General features: G+C 51.5%; 1 protein-coding gene across 2 annotated transcripts in view; it reads left to right on the top strand.

Moving 5' to 3' along the window:
- PACC1 (proton activated chloride channel 1) overlaps positions 1 to 15,532 on the top strand; it is a 163,655-nt gene that overhangs the window by 55,410 nt on the left and 92,713 nt on the right. For both annotated transcript variants that reach the window (XM_045084701.1, XM_045084700.1), the window contains exon 4: positions 1,687 to 1,818. The gene's annotated coding sequence lies outside the window, so the exon portion shown is untranslated. The remainder of the gene's footprint in view (positions 1 to 1,686; positions 1,819 to 15,532) is intronic.

Raw genomic sequence — 15,532 nt, 5'->3', positions numbered from 1 at the left:
TAATGTTCAGATTTTCAGTGTCTTGCCATAATAAAGTCTTAGTTAACTGTGCAGGGCTGGTGACCCTTTCTGGAGGGAAAGGAACTCTGTCATACAGGAGCCCAGGCCGAGGAGGTGCTTCCCCCTTGCACGGAGCTTCCGTGTTACCCTTGGCGATGACATCCTACTGGCAGAGGAAAGGAAAGGCAGAGAATCACATGGGAAGCAATCACGAGCCAGACCAGAAGTGGCCACTTCCCTCTGCCCACTGGCCAGAGACCAGAGCTCAGTGGCCGTGCAGAGGGGCAAGAGCTGGAAGTAGCTGTGAGCCCAGGAAGAAAGGCAAACAGACTTCGTGAACTCAGAGTAGTTTCTGCCACAAAAATACACTCCTTATGTCCCCACAAGGTCCCTGATAGGAAGGGATGTTCCGGTGCGTTCACCGCTGGGGCTCTGTGTGCAGGGACAGAGGGACACGGGCTTACCTTTGAGCCCGGCCTGGTGCTTATTATTAGCACGGTGAGTTTGAGCAAGTGGCTTCAAGCCGTTTCCCCATCCATAAAATGAAGATGATAGTAGTATCCAAAAGACACATAGTAAAAATTGTGTGAGCCAAAACTTCAGGTAAAATGCCCTTTGGAAACTGCAAAGCACCATACAGTGCCCCTGCTCCCACTGCTGCCCGTCTGGGGAGGGCACCCCCGTCCACACCCCCAGGCCTCCTGCAGCCTGCAGGGAGTGGCTGCCTGGACAGTCCCTATCTTCCACAGTCCGGATCCAACTCAGGTTCCACATTTTCCTTGATGGGTCTAGCGAGACAGAAGACTCGCTGTCTCCCGTGCCTGGTCCTTGTGTCCCCTTCTTCAGAATTTGTCTCTTTGAGTTCATGTGCCTTTGAGTTTGTTCTTCCTAAATGCCTCTTGGGTTTCCTTGTGCATCATCTCTCCCTGTGTTGCACAGCGGAGTGTGACCCCAACTCTTTGATCCAGGAACCTCCGCCCCTTCTGAGTTCTTGTCTTTCCCACTTGGAAACGCTGTCCTGCTCCTATGCCATGCTGCAAGTTGAGTTGCAGCACATGGGCCTGGGTGCTTGGAGCGGCACGCAGGACAAGACTGAGCCAGACATGGTCCTGGCTCTTGGGGGGCTTTCTGACTGCCTAGGGGGACAGCCACCAATACAAACAAGTACCCAGACACAGAGAAGTGCCTGGAAACTGAGTGCTAAGGAGAGGAAACAGGCCTGGATTCTGCGGAGAGGTTTCCCAGCAGAGGTCAAGTGAACCAGACATGGCCTTGAAAGTTGCCAGGAATACCAGTGGGTGGAGAGGGAGAGGGAGGGCCCCCCGCAGGGCCCCCCCCACGTCTAAGGCAGCATGCGATTCAGGGGTGCGGTTCATAGTCCTTCAGGATGGCATTTCTGCTGGCGCATTTTTGCCTCCCCAGCCATTCCCAGCCACAGGACAGTTTCTGCTAGCCCGTGGTGAGTGTCCATGTTGCCCATGGTGAGTGTCACAGGGCCACTGAGCGTCGGGGGCACCAGGCTGGGGGTGCTGGGAAAAGCGTACCCACCCCTGGGTTCGTAGAATGCCCATGGTGTGTACTCAGAATATCTATTAAATGAGTGATGGCAGCCTCTGAAAGGCGTCTGGGCCTGGTCTCAACTGTCGGAGCCCGTGTGATCTGACGCAAGGCACTTCTCCCCTCCAGGCCTCAATGTCCCCTCTTGTCAAGTGGGTTGATCACAAAGGCCCAAGGGACACCGTTGGCAAGAAGACGAAGCCCATGAGCTACAGCGTCGGGACGCCGGGTTCAGATCTCCAACTGCCCGAGGGGCTTCCGGTAAGTAAATTAATCTCTCTAAGCCTCTGGGTTCTCCTGCTCAGAAGGGAACAACAATACTGCAGCACCTAATCAGAAGAGCAGAGGTGGCATCCCAAGAACTCTGCAGCACAAAACTTGGAGAGTCATTACAGTGAGGCTAACGAGAAGCCGCAGAGATTGGAGCTTCTCATGGCCCGTGTGAATCCAGCTGTGACAAGGTGTTACAGCAGGGTTCCTGTGGATTCAGTGTGTTTACACACAGGCATGTGCGTGCGCGCACACACGTATATTCTCTCTCTGTGTAGATATGTGAACACGTGTAAGATGCTAGCACGGCGCATGTGCAATGGGGGTGACTAACTGGTGGCAGGAAACCAAGAGCTTCCTGGCCGGTCTGAAGCGTGGGCTCGCTGAGGACCACTCCGTGCGTGGGCTGACGGGACATGTCAGCGAGGGACTCTGGCAGGGCTGAGCCCACGCTGTCCCAGGCCTGGAATCCCGCCAGCCCGACTCCACTCTGCTTCTGGGCCACTTTGCTCAGTCCACAGTTGGATCTAGAAATCCCAAGGGGGAAAAAAAAAAAACCCTGACCTGGGCATCACCTGTGAGTGAGCCAAGAAAGAACTGTTTTTCATGTTCCCAAGAGAACAGCAGGAAGACATGTCAGAGACCACCCTCCTCATTTTCTATAAAAATGCTCGAAATCATGTGCATGATCATTTCTCATGGGAGAAAAGTTAAGCTTTTCTTTTTTTAAGAAAGCAGTGTCTGAATAAAACCAGCTCCTGGGGCACCTGGGTGGCTCAGTTGGTTAAGCATCTGCCTCCGGCTCAGGTCATGATCTTAGGGTCCTGGGATCCAGTCCCCACATTGGGCTCCACACTCAGGGGGAGTCTGCTTCTCTCTCTCCCTCTCTCTCTGCCCCTTGCCCCATTCGTGCAACCCACCCCTCTCTCTCTCTCAAATAAATAAGTAAAATCTTAATAAATAACTAAATAAATAAAAGCCGGCTCCTCCCACTCCAGCCCAGGTGAGAACCCATTGGCCCTGGCCCACCCTGCTGCATGGTTGGGCCTGCGGGAGGCTTGCTGGGGCAGGGCCGCCAGCTCTCACCCCTCCCGGTGAGCAGCAGCATGAGGCCATCCACAGATGCTCCTGCACCAGGGAGCTCAGTCAGGTACCGGAGTCCCACATGCATCCCACACAAGACCTAGCAAGGGCTTTCTGCTACCATCTGGGCTCACCTGCATTCCACATCTTAAAAGCAGAGGTATCAGAGTGGGAGGGAAAGCCAGAGAGCCGCCCCCCTGCCCTGCCCTGCCCTTTACAGATAAAGCACTGAAGCCGGGGGAGGGGTTAGCCGTGCTTCCCTGGCTGATTCTTCTCTGTCCTCTTTGTCCTTCCTTCTCACTTCCCAGTCCCAGAGCGCAGCGCGTGGACCTCCCACACTGTCACCCAGGCCTGTGGCTTTGTGTGCCACACATGTGGGGCCCACTCTCAACTCTGCGGCTCCGCAGCCCGGACTCCCTGCAGAGCTTCAGACTCCTACATCCAACTGCCCACTCGGCGCCCCCTCTGGGACGTCTCATGGGCATCACTCTTAGCGTGGGTCCAAACTGAGTTCCTGGCCTTTCCTCCTCCCACACTCGGCTCCATGTGAGCTCTTGGCAGTTCCATCATTGCTCAAGCCAGTACCCTTGGAGTCTCTCTCGGCTTCTGTTTCTAACAGGCTCATTCCCAAGCCATCAGCAGAACCACATACCTGTGACTTTGGGCCACCTCTTCCCACCTCCACCCCCACCAGCCTGCCGTGAACCACCAAGGGCCCTTGTTGGGTTTGCTGTGGTCTCCTTCACGCTCTTTCTACTTCCACCCCTGGGCCCTGCAGTGTTTTGTGAACTTGGCAGCCAGGCTATCCTGGGAAGATGAAAGTCAGCTGAGTTCCCTCCTCAGCTCAAACCCCATCCATAGGTGGTCCTTGTCACCTCTCCATGGAGGCCCTAGCCCCCCCCCCCTGCTCACCCCACTCCAGCTGCCGTGGCCCCCAGCACACCAGGTACACCCCCACCCGGAGGCCTTGGCATTGGCAGCTTTGCTGGGACACTTGCCCCCACCCCCGGTGTCTGCCTGCCTGCTCCCCTGCCTCCTGGAACTAGCCTCACTCCCCATCCGTACGCAAACACCAGCTTTTCAGGGTCGTCTTCCCTAACCTCTTTCATTCAAATTGCTCCCCCCCATTTTCTGTCACCCCTTTTTACTTTATATTTCCCCGTGACACTGCCCACCAAACATACTGTGTACATTATTTATTTTGCTTATTATTTTTCTCCCGTAAATGGAATGTAAGTTCCCTAAGGGTGGAGGTTTTTTTATCAGACACACAGTAAGTGCTCAATAAATATTTGTTAAATGCAGGAAAGAACAGCAGTCAGTGGTTCTGGTGTGTCCTTGTCCACCGTTCCCGAGGACCATTGCACTTAGCCGATGACAGGAAGAGCAAGAAAACACCTTAGATCAAGTCCAGTTCCCCCTTCCCCTGAGAGAAGTTGAGGCCTAGGGAGGGAGAGGATATCCCCCCAAATCACAGCACACTGACTTTAGAGCTGGCGCTGGGACTGGGTCCCTCCATCTCCCAAGCAGAGCTCACACTCTGGTCTCCCTGCCACCCACGGCTGGAGGTCACCCCATCCTGATGGCAATTTCCAACCTCCTGAGCTGAAAATAAGAATAAGGAACTACAGAAAACTGAGAAATGGCACATAGGAGGGGGTATTTTTAGCTTTGTGGGTTTCTAAATACATACATATATAGAAAGGTCTGTAACTCTGGCTATATATAGGTATTAAACCAAGAAGCAAGTTGAGGGGTGGGTCAGCTTCTCCGGGGGTGGCTGCGAGCCTGTTGCGACACGAAGAGTTTTGAACCAGAGTGGCCGATTCCAAGGAAACTGGCCTGCTGAGTCAGCTGGAAGCTGCACTCCTCACGTGAGGGGTTCAGAAAGAGTCTGAGGACTTACAGCCTCCCTGTCCTTCTCCTCAGTCAGCCAGAAGCACCCATGAAATTCCAAGGCCCACCCAACCCAGTAACTGAGTAAGGCTTTTAGAGTCAAAATCCCCCCATTTTAGTCAAAAGCCTCATGGGGATTCTGAAGAGGGTCACTGAGCAGAAACCTTGAGCCCCCGCCCCCAGCTGACAGAGACACTTCCCTGGGCTCTGGTCCCTTTGGCCACCAGGAATTTTCCCAGACCTCAGACCACGCTTAAAATCTGAGGCCTGGGTCAGCATGGGGCACTTCCCTTTAGCAAGACACTGTTCACCACTTGTGATCTCATTTCATACAATTTACCAGGGAAGTACTTTTATAATTATCTGCATTTTACAGTTGGAGAAACTGAGGCACAGTGGGTAAGTAATGTGCCTGGGTCTCAGCGTAAGGGGCAGATCCAAGCAGTCTAGCCACACCATTCCTGGCCTCAACCACCAGGTTATACAGCCCTGGCTGGAGGGCAGGGAACCTGGGTCAAAGCCCAAACTGTGTGGCCTTCCTTCATTTGAAGTGTTTACTGAGTGTTGACTATGTGTGGAGAATTCCTGGGCTCTGAGATGCGTGGCTGGGCCCAGGGCCAGATGCCACAAATCTTCGGCGGGACGTTGAGCTAGGTGATGGGTGTGGAGCAAGCACACTGGCTGTCCGAGGAAGGTGCATGCTGGCAGGCCTTTCCAGGCCTTTCCTCCCACCTGGGGCAGCCTGAGGGAGGCATCCTGATTGACGCTGTGGAACCAGGAGCAAGTGTCTGTCTGCAGGGCAGGAAAAGGCCCTAGCACTGGAGTTGGAGCAGATCTTCCCATCACGAAGATTATGTTATAGTGGGGAGACACAGACAGTGACCACAAATAAATGAGATAATTAAGATGGTTATAAGGGAATCTAAACAAAACAGGGTGAGAGGTTGTTATAGGTTGGACGGTGTTCCCCCAAAAAGGTTCATGTCGAGGTCCTGCTGCATGTGACCTTATTTGGAGAAAGGATCTTTCCTGCGGTAATCGAGTGAAAAGTGAGACCAGGGTGGGCTCCAATCCAGTATGACTGACGTCCATAGAAAAGGGGGAAATTTGGAGACACATACACAGAGAGAATGCCCTAGAAGATGAAGCTAGAGATCACAGTGATCCACCTACAAGCTGAGGAACAGCCAAGATTGCCACAAACCACCAGAAGCTGGAAGAGAGGCCTAGAACAGATTCTCTCCCTGTGCTCAGAAGGGACCAGCTTCTCCGACATCTTTATCGTGGGCTTCTAGCCTCAGAGACTGTGAGAAAATAAATCTCTGTGGCTTAAGCCACCCGGTCGGTGGTGCTTGGTTACGCAAAACCGAACTGACAGAGGGACGGAGCTTGTGTGGAGAGCAGGGTTACTTCAGGTAACACAGGGGACGAGGCCCATCTGAGGAGGGGACACACGGGCTGAGTCCTGCACATGGAGAAGAAGGCTGTCCACGGAGATCTGCGGAAGATCCACACATGGAAATGGACTTCGGCGTTTCTATAAGGGGAGGGTTGGCAGGGCCAGGAAGCTGGAGCAGGGGGGGTGAGGGCGGAGAGGGTCAAGGTGAGATGAGATGGAAGGCAGGGGTCAAAGGAGGGCCGTGGGACATGGGACATGCTGGGCATGTGGGTTTCACGTGAACTGCAGTGGGAAGCCAGTGCAGGGAGTGATGTGCGACCCGACTTTCCCCTTCAAACGCTCCCTTGGCTGCTTCGTGGAAAAGGCACTAGGGGTTTGGGTAGGTGGAGATCAGTTAGCAAGTGAGGCTCACGTTCCACGGAGAAGTGCGAGGGAGGGATGGTCTGGGTGGTGGTAACTCTGGAGAAACCCAGCAGGACTTAGCAGTCCTGGGATGGGAGGAAATCGAGGCACCGAGGAGGACCCCCGGGATTTGGGTCCAAGCAACTGAAATAGCAGCAGCGCTTAATTTTTACAGTGGGAGAAGGAAGGGGGGCCGAGGAGGGCGCTCCTTGAGGGGGAAGACCGACAGCCAGCTTCCATCCAAATAAGATTTGTAAGATGAGGACAAAAGGAAAATTAGAGACACTATAACGCTAAGTCATAGTGCCTCTAATTAGAGACATTGTCGCCGTGCTAGGACTCCTAGCTGGAGGGAGACAGACATGTAAGCAAATACTAGAAATACCACATACCAAGTAGCTGGCTGCCCACAGCTGAGGAAATTACTCTGAGGAAGTTGGAGAAAAGAGAAAAGGTTTGTGTTTTGTTTTTTTTTCCAAAATAACTTGACTTACATAAATGTTGTAAAAATAGTACAAAGAATTCCCGAAGATCTTTCATCTAGCTTCCCCAAATGTTGACATCCTACAGATTTACAGCGCTGTCCTCAAAACGGGAATCAGCATGAGCTTCAAACCTCATTCAGATTTTACCAGTTGCCTCACTAATGTCCTTTGTGGGTCCAGGAGCCAATCCAGGCCCATTCACGGCACGTGGCTGCCGTCTGTCCTTAGGCTCCTCCAGCCTGGGACAGCGGAACTAGCGATGCTGTCGGACGTCCCTCAGTTTGGGTTTGACTGGTGTCTCCTCAGTTTGGGTTTGACTGGTGTTTCCTCAGGTTGTGTGTTTCGGCAACAACTTTACAGAAGTGGGTGCCCAGGTGGCTCAGTCAGTTAAGCGTCAGCCTTTGGCTCGGGTCATGATCTTGGGGTCCTGAACTTGAGCCCCACATCGGGCTCCTTGCTCAGTGGGGAGCCTGCTTCTCCCTCTCTCTTTGCCCCTCCGCCTGCTCATGCACATGTGCTCTTTCTCGGTCTTTCAAGTAAATAAATAAAATCTTAACAAAAACAAACCAGAAGGAGCACCACAGAAGCAGTGCGGTGCCCTTCCCAGCACGTCGCGTTGGGTGGTGCCTGAGGCCGGTATGTCGTATGACCCCTTACTCTGGCTCTGATGCCCTGGGTAGGGCAGTGTCTTTTAGGTTTTCCACCATCAGGATACCATTTTCATCTTTGCATTTAACAAGCATCTTGTGGGGAAATACTCTGAGATACGTAAACATCCTGCTTCTCATTACATTTTCACCCATGAATGTTTGTTTCCACTGATGATTCCTGCCTAAAACAATCATTACTGTGGGTGTTTGCCAAATGGTAGCTTTCTAACATCTGTTCATTGGAAATTTGCTTTAAAAAAGAGCTTCCCTTCTCCCTTTTATTTATTCAGATACTGTCTAGGGACCTGTCTAGTGACTCAGTGGGTTAGGCATCTGCCTTTAGCTCAGGTCATGGTCTTGGGGTCCTGGGCTCCCTACTCAGTGGGGAGTCTGCCTCTCTTTCTCTGCTTTCCCTGACCCCACCACCCACTGCTCATGCTCTCTCACGAGAGAACACAATCTCTCTCTCTCTTAAATTAAATAAATACATAAATCTTTTTAGAAATACTTGTCTATATAGGGATGGACCCATTATTTCTTATTTTGCCTTTAATTTATGTTATAGTCTATTTTGATTATTTATTTTGCTACTGAAATTGCCTCAATTTTGGCCACCTTGAGCCCCATCAGATTGACTCCTGTGTTCAAAAGGCAAGTTTTGAGTTGGGTCCTAAACGAGGCATAGGGGCTGGTCTAAGGAGGGAGAACAGAAGCTTCCAGCCTTGAGATGACCCTGAGGGAAACCATGGACCATCTACACCCTGTGCTCTCTGAGGATGCTGACCGGCCTCTGGGCTCACTATTCCTGACCATGAGGGCCAGGATGATGCCGCCGTGTGCCTTGCTCAGGGGGAGACACCTCCACTGACCATCTCCTCCCCACCAGCCCCCTAGGAACGTCCGAGGGACCAGCCCTCTGGGGATGCAAGACCACAGCTCTTTCCAGCACTGGGCCGTTAGTGCATCTGCCTGGATTTGCTCAAGAGGGGCCCTCTGCCCAGCCCACCGACCCCTCTAGCCGCTTCCTGCCCGCCACGGCCCTGCCAGACTGGTCGTCACTCAGGGCTGTGGTGTCCCCACAGCTTGGCCAGTGACTGAAGGCTGTTCTCCTGACTTCCCTGCCTGAAGGGCTGGTCTCATGGGAAGGCGGTGTGGCTTTCAGAGTTATGGAGTGACAGAACTACATGTCCTAAAGGCCATCTAGGTGAGACTATTGTTTTGACTGGTTTGTAGTCATTTTTTCATCTAGGGCCTCTGTGATGTCTTAAGGGAATACCTAGTAGTTTACGTAGTGGGCAAATGGGGCAGGAAAGTGGCAGGTGGATAACTATGAGTCTGGTCCAGGGGCCTGCCTACAGGGATGGAGCTGGGCCCCAAAGGCAGAATGCCTTATCTGATGTCCCAGGGATGGCGGGGAAGAGTAGGACCCACTGTTAGGACTCCTCGTGTCCTTCACCTTCCCGGTCTGATCTCCTCCTTGTTTCTCAGCTATTGATGAGGCCACGGTCTGGGCACACTTGCCTATTTCCCTTGTGCCTCAACAGGAAGAGAGGCAGAGGCCAGTCTTCTGGCCCCTTTCCGGGGCAGAGCCTCTGGGCACAGGAGCAACATGGATCCCTCGCCCACACGGAAGGAGAGCTGTCCTGGGTCGTTCAGCATGAGCAAGGCTGTTGTCGGGTCCAGGCTCACCTTGCGACCTCTCCTGGCTGGAGGCCTGTGACCTCCCCTAAACCCAGCACTGAAGGGCTAGAGTCTGGCCACCTTTTCTGCCTTCATTTATTTGTCCTTCAGGACAGGATTAGAAACAGGATCTACTCTTTTTCAAATTTCAAATTAAGCTTCAAGATAGGTTAAATATATCCACATGATTAAAATTCAAGAAGTACAAAATTTCCACTGTAGGAAGTCTCCTTTCCAACTCTGTCCTTTGGACACCCCTACCCCTGGGGCAATTGCTGTGGTTTCGTCTTATGCCGCTTTCCAGAAGGAGTCTATGTCAGACCAGCAAACTTCTGCTGTGCAGGACCAGATAGTGAATGTTTTTGGCTTTGCAGGGCCAGAGTCCTCTTTCGCATAACTCAACTGCTGTTGTGGTGGGAAAGCAGGTGATACGTACTGGTGATATGTACATGAATACATCTGTCTGTGTCCCACGGAAAGTTGACTTATGGACACCAAAATTTGGATTTCGTGTGATTTTCACATATCACAAGATATTATTCTCGTGCAGTCAGTTAAGCATCTAGTTCTTGATTTTGGCTCAGGTCCTGATCTCAGGGCTGTGAGATCAGTCCCCACCTTGGGCTCTGCACTGAGCGTGGAGCCTCCTTCAGATTCTCTCTCCTTCTGACATCTGCCCCTCCCCACCTCCACCCATGCCTGCATTCTCTTTCTCTAAAACAAAACAAAGCAAAACTCTGAACAGCCTTCCTTCCCCCAGGCTCCTCCGCCTCCTTTGACATCCCTTTAAAACCTTCATCTTGTTCCCTCAGTAATAGTTAATACGTCATGCACGGAGAGCTTCACAAGCACTGGCCCTGGCTTGTCTCTGCAGAGAGGCTCTGACCCCACCTGTCTGTCTCCTTGGCCCTGCTCCAGGCCAGCTTTTTCCAAGTATTTCTTAGACTCCAGCCTCCTAATGGGTCCCCAACCTTCACTGTCCCTCCACCGGTCCTTCCTCCCCCAGAGGGATTCATCAAAGTCACAAATGTAATTCTGAAGGCCCCGTGTATAGTTCACAGATCTGTGCAGGGAAAACCACACTCCTTAGGGTGGTGTTTAAGACCCCCGCCCACCACAGTCCGACCCCTTCCCACTAGAGCTTAATCACTACGAGTAGACGCTGGTGCCAAACTGGGCTGTCCTCAGAGGTTTGACATTGGGCAAATGTCTCACCTTTCCTTGGTGAGAGCTTAGTTTCCTGGCCTGTAAAATGGGCAGAACAGCAGCCCTCACCTTCTCGGGCTATTGTGAGTTAATTCCCATTAAGTACTTAGAAGGTGGCTGGCTGGTGCCTCACACCCACCCCGAGCAGGCTGGCCGCCGTTATTTTTATTTTCAAACTCAATCATCGCTTTACTTTCCCCGGTTCACTGTCTACGGCTCCCACCACCATAGCCTCGCTAGGCTGTGGCCATTTTGGAGTCACTCCATGCTGGTGACCTCGCTGTGACCTGTTCCCTCTGTTTCTTCAGGCTGAACGGATCTTCCCCACCTTGCCCACCTTCGAAACGCCACTGGTTTTCCGAAGCCCCCCTCAGAGGCAGCTCCCCTTCGAGGCCCCAGACCCCACCTCCTTTGTATTTCCCCCTCCTCTCTACTTCCACGATTGCCTTTGCACATCTACTCTCCGGAGAATTGTATATGCTTAGGCATCCCCCGGTGAGATTGTTGACTCCCTCCTTGAGGGCAAGCCCTGGGTCTTTCTCATCCCTGAGCTCCCCCAGCACTTAGCCCAGACACCTGCATGGGGGGGTGTACAGTGAATGCCTTTAGATGTACCTGCGAGCTTGAGCTCTGGGGATGCCGGATGTGGACATGTGAAGAAATAAGTACATTGCCTGCCGTGGGACTCAGTACCTCTATAGGGTCTACAACCCGTGTGCTTATAAATGAAATGGACTAAGTTTTCCCAAACCTCGGAGGTGGGCTGGAGGTCCACCAGCCTCTGCTGGTCCATTCCCCCATCACACTGCCTATGAGGTCACAAATCCCGCAGGACTGCCAAGAGTGTGACTTTCACTCATCAGCCTTGCGTGCCTCCCTTAAGAACCAGGCGATGGAGGGCTCAAGAGCACCATCAGCTGTGGGGTGCAAAGACCCCTTGGGAATCTGAAAATGTCTGTTCCTCACACTTGGGGTCCCTAAAAGCCTAGATTGTTAGGCTGCTTTGCTTATGACCCAAATCTCCCCGAATGCTATGGTGACCGTATGCGACTGGCACTCAGGGAAGAGGGCAAGCCCTCCGAGCCCACATATCCATAGGGACTACACTGGCTACATGTAATAGGAATCTCAGAGAGCTGGGTTTTTCTTCCCTCATGTGACGTAAGCCCTGAAGTCTTACGTGAGGTCCCTGAAGTGGCCCACGCCTTCAGTGTCCCAGGCTCCTTCTACTTTCTTTCTCTGCCATACTTGGGCTGTGACTTCCATCTTCAGTGCTGCTGTGTGGTCATGTGACAAAGCCCCTGTGACTTCAAATACTGCATTTACATTCCAGACAAGGGGAGTCAGAGCGCCATTGAGTTCACCTATTTTAAAGGGCTTTCTCAGAATCCCCTCCCGGTGACAGTCATTTACACCTCATTGGGCTTACCTGTGACCTGTGCATACCCTAACTGCAAAGGAGTCTGGGAAATGTAGTTTCTTAGCTGGGCACATTGCTGCCCGTAAATAAACCGGGATACTGTTAGTGAAGAAAAGCGGGGAGTAGGTTTGGGAGCGGGTAGTTCGCTGTCTCTACCCCAGCTGGGATAATCAAGGAAGACTTCACAGAAGAAACGAACCACAGTGGAATCAGATAACTCACCATGTGCCCGGTACTTTGCTAAGTACAGGGGGGTAAATACAGGTGTCACCCTCACACTTGAAAGAGCAGTTCCAGTGCCCATTTTAAAGATAAGGCTAACAAAACCTAAGGCTCAGTAACTCACTCAGGGTCACACAGCTAGTAAATGGCATCTAGGTTCAAACTCCAGAATCCACCCCAAGCCCTTCTCCCCTCTGGGCTCCCTTTCCGGGTCTCAGGCTGCCTCTGAGAGAAGGAAAGGAAGTTTGTGGTAAACGGCCAGACAGTGTGTATCCAGACCAGGACCCTGACTGCGTTCAGAAGGAGTAGGGAATAGAGATTCCCAGCTTGCTCCAAGTGACAATTTTTGAACATAAAGATATCTTATTTACTTATGGCTAATTCCCAGAAGAATGTCACCTGTTTTACACTTTAAAAAAGCATTAGCATAAAGTAAAAGTTAAAAAATCACATGGAGGGGCGCCTGGGTGGCTCAGTGGGTTAAGCCGCTGCCTTCGGCTCAGGTCATGATCTCAGGGTCCTGGGATCGAGTCCCACATCGGGCTCTCTGCTCAGCGGGGGGCCTGCTTCCTTTCCTCTCTCTCTGTGATCTCTTCCCTTCCTCTCTCCTACTGTGATCTCTCTCTGTCAAATAAATAAATAAAATCTTAAAAAAAAAAAAATCACAAGGAAAACTGGGATGAGAGCATCTTTTGTGGGCGGCCCCAGAGACCAGGCAAAGGACAAGGTGGGAGGTCGGCTCCGGGCTGGGACGACCAGCAGGGCAGGGGAGCATTGGGCCCTGTGCACACGACCAGGTCCTTCCTGTCCTGGACAGCAGCCAGCAGACTCTGCCGCCTGTCAGGAGCTGGGCAGTGGCTGGGCGTGTGAGGAGCAAAACCAGGCAGTTCAGTGTCCTGGGAACATTCCTGCCTGGGGCGAAGTGACCAGTAGTGAAGTTCTGGGTACCCTCTGCTTGGGGCCACGTTCCGGTCCTCCAAGTCTTCTGCGTGGCTCACGTGGTAAGGAACTTGACTCCCCACTCCTAAAGGGGTATCCAGAAACCAGGGAAATCCTAGGGCCTCAGGTTTCACCTGCGGTTTGGAAGCTCAGGGGTTAGAGCGCACCTGGGCGGCAGCGCAGAGGCTATGGCTGAGCGCCCCCTTTAGGCAGGACCTGGAACTGCAGTTACCTGCTAATTCCATGACCGGAGTTCTTCCTGCTGTTGTCTGGTAGATGATGGTGCCCTTAACCAAAATCTGGAATATAAGAGGAGAGACAGGTTGGTGGGAGTGTCAGGAGAGAGGGGAGATGGTTATTGTCTTTTCAAAGAGAAGATGGAGCTTGTCCCTGATCTCAGACAGTTAATGCATAAAATGGCTAAAAAATGGCAAACAGAGCAAACCAACACTACATGGGTTTATCAGTAAACAGGAGCCTTGTAAGACCCCATAACGTGCTCCGCATGACTCTGAGATCTGTGACAAATATATGAAAAGTAGAGTGCAAACGCAGCTAATCCAGCCGTTGGGAAATTGTGGCTTTTCTGGACACCTGAAAATGGACCAGCCCCATACTTTAAAAAAAAAAAAAAAAAGTTAAATATTTTGGATGAAAATATTTTTAGAACACATCCCTGCTCATCCCTGGCTTCTTCTTTAAAAAGATTTGTTTGTTTATTTATTTATGTGACAGGACAGTTTCTGTTTGTGTTTTGGTTCTCCTTCAGAGGGAGAAGCAGACGCCCTCTGATCCCAGGACCCTGGGGTCATGACCTGAGCCAAAGAGAGACACCCAACCGGCTAAGCCACCCAGGTGCCCCTCATCCTTGGCTTCTTAGAAGCTACTGAACATGGTTTCATTGTGAACATCATCTACTCTGCTATCTGTCCTAGAATAGGATGGCCCTGGAGGCTGTGGGGTGGAGGCAGCTGTTGGCTCCCACACTATATGGTCCCCAGTTACTATTTTATTTATTCATCTGCTCTTATACTCTTTCTAGGTATTTCCCCATTGTTAGGCCTTCAGGTGTTCATTTTCCCCTCTTCTTTTTAAGCCTGCTTTCACTTTATTGCCTCTAATCTGTTCCAAGTTTAGAGACCAGACATAAATGTTCATTTTTTATAGCCCATCTTGGTCCAAAATGGAATTAAGGGGACTGTTAGAGTGTATCGGGTACCTACTGTGTACAGTGCATTTTTTTTATTTAGTAAAATTAAAGTTTTTATTTTATTTTATTATGCTATGTTAGTCCCCATACAGTACTTCATTGGTTTTTTATGTAGTGTTCCGTGATTCATTGTTTGCATGTAACACCCAGTAGTCCACACAGTCCGTGCCCTCCTTAATACCCATGACCAGGCTCATCCAGCCCCCCCCAGGCCCCTCCCCTCTGAAGCCCTCAGCTTGATTCTCAGGGTCCATAGTCTCTCATGATTCGTCTCCTCCTCTGATATCCCCCCTTCGTTTTTCCCTTCCTTCTCCTAATGTCCTCCATGTTATTCCTTATGCTCCACAAGTAAGTGAAACCATATGATAATTGACTCTCTCTGCTTGACTTATTTCATTCCACATAATCTCCTCCAGTCCCTCCAGATGAAAGTTGGGTATTCATCCTTTCTGATGGCTGAGTGATATTCCGTGGTGTATATGGACCACACCTTCATCCCTTCATCTGTTGAGGAGCTCCTTCAACAGTTTGGCTGTTGTTCAACATCACTAGCCATCAGGGAGATTCAAATCAAAACCACACGGAGAGACCACCTTACAGCAGTTAGACTGCAAAGACTGACATGGCAGGAAACAACAAATGTTGGAGAGGGTGTGGGGAAAGGGGAACCCTCTTGCACTTTTGCTGGGAGTGCAGCGTGTTTTACCAGCTGCTTTGTAAGCATTATTTTGTTTTTCATAATGGCCCTTTGAGTTGGGAATTTTAATCTCCACTTTATAGATGTGTAGACTGGGGCTCAGAGAGTTTAAGCAACTTACCTAAGGTCACACAGCTGCTAGGGAGTGGCAGCACTAGAATCCAGATGCAGTGTGTCTGGCGCAGGGACCATCGAGGCTTTTCCGTGCTTTGCGTTTATGGTAAATGGCCTGCTGTTCCCTCTTGTGGCTTGCTGTGCTGGCCTGTGATAGCTAAATAGAATGTAAGCCCCTTGAAGGCAGTGACCTGGCTGCCCACTTAGGTGTTGCCCACACCATGGCCTTGTGGCAGGAGTCCAGGTGATCAACCATTGCTTTGCAAAGGATGAGAGCCTAGAAGAGTGGGGGCAGGAGAATG

This window comes from Mustela putorius, unplaced genomic scaffold, assembly GCF_011764305.1.
Source record: "Mustela putorius furo isolate JIRA1106 unplaced genomic scaffold, ASM1176430v1.1 tig00000785_pilon_pilon_pilon, whole genome shotgun sequence".
NCBI classification, from domain to species: domain Eukaryota; kingdom Metazoa; phylum Chordata; class Mammalia; order Carnivora; family Mustelidae; genus Mustela; species Mustela putorius.
This window is presented reverse-complemented; position numbering and strand designations above follow the sequence as displayed.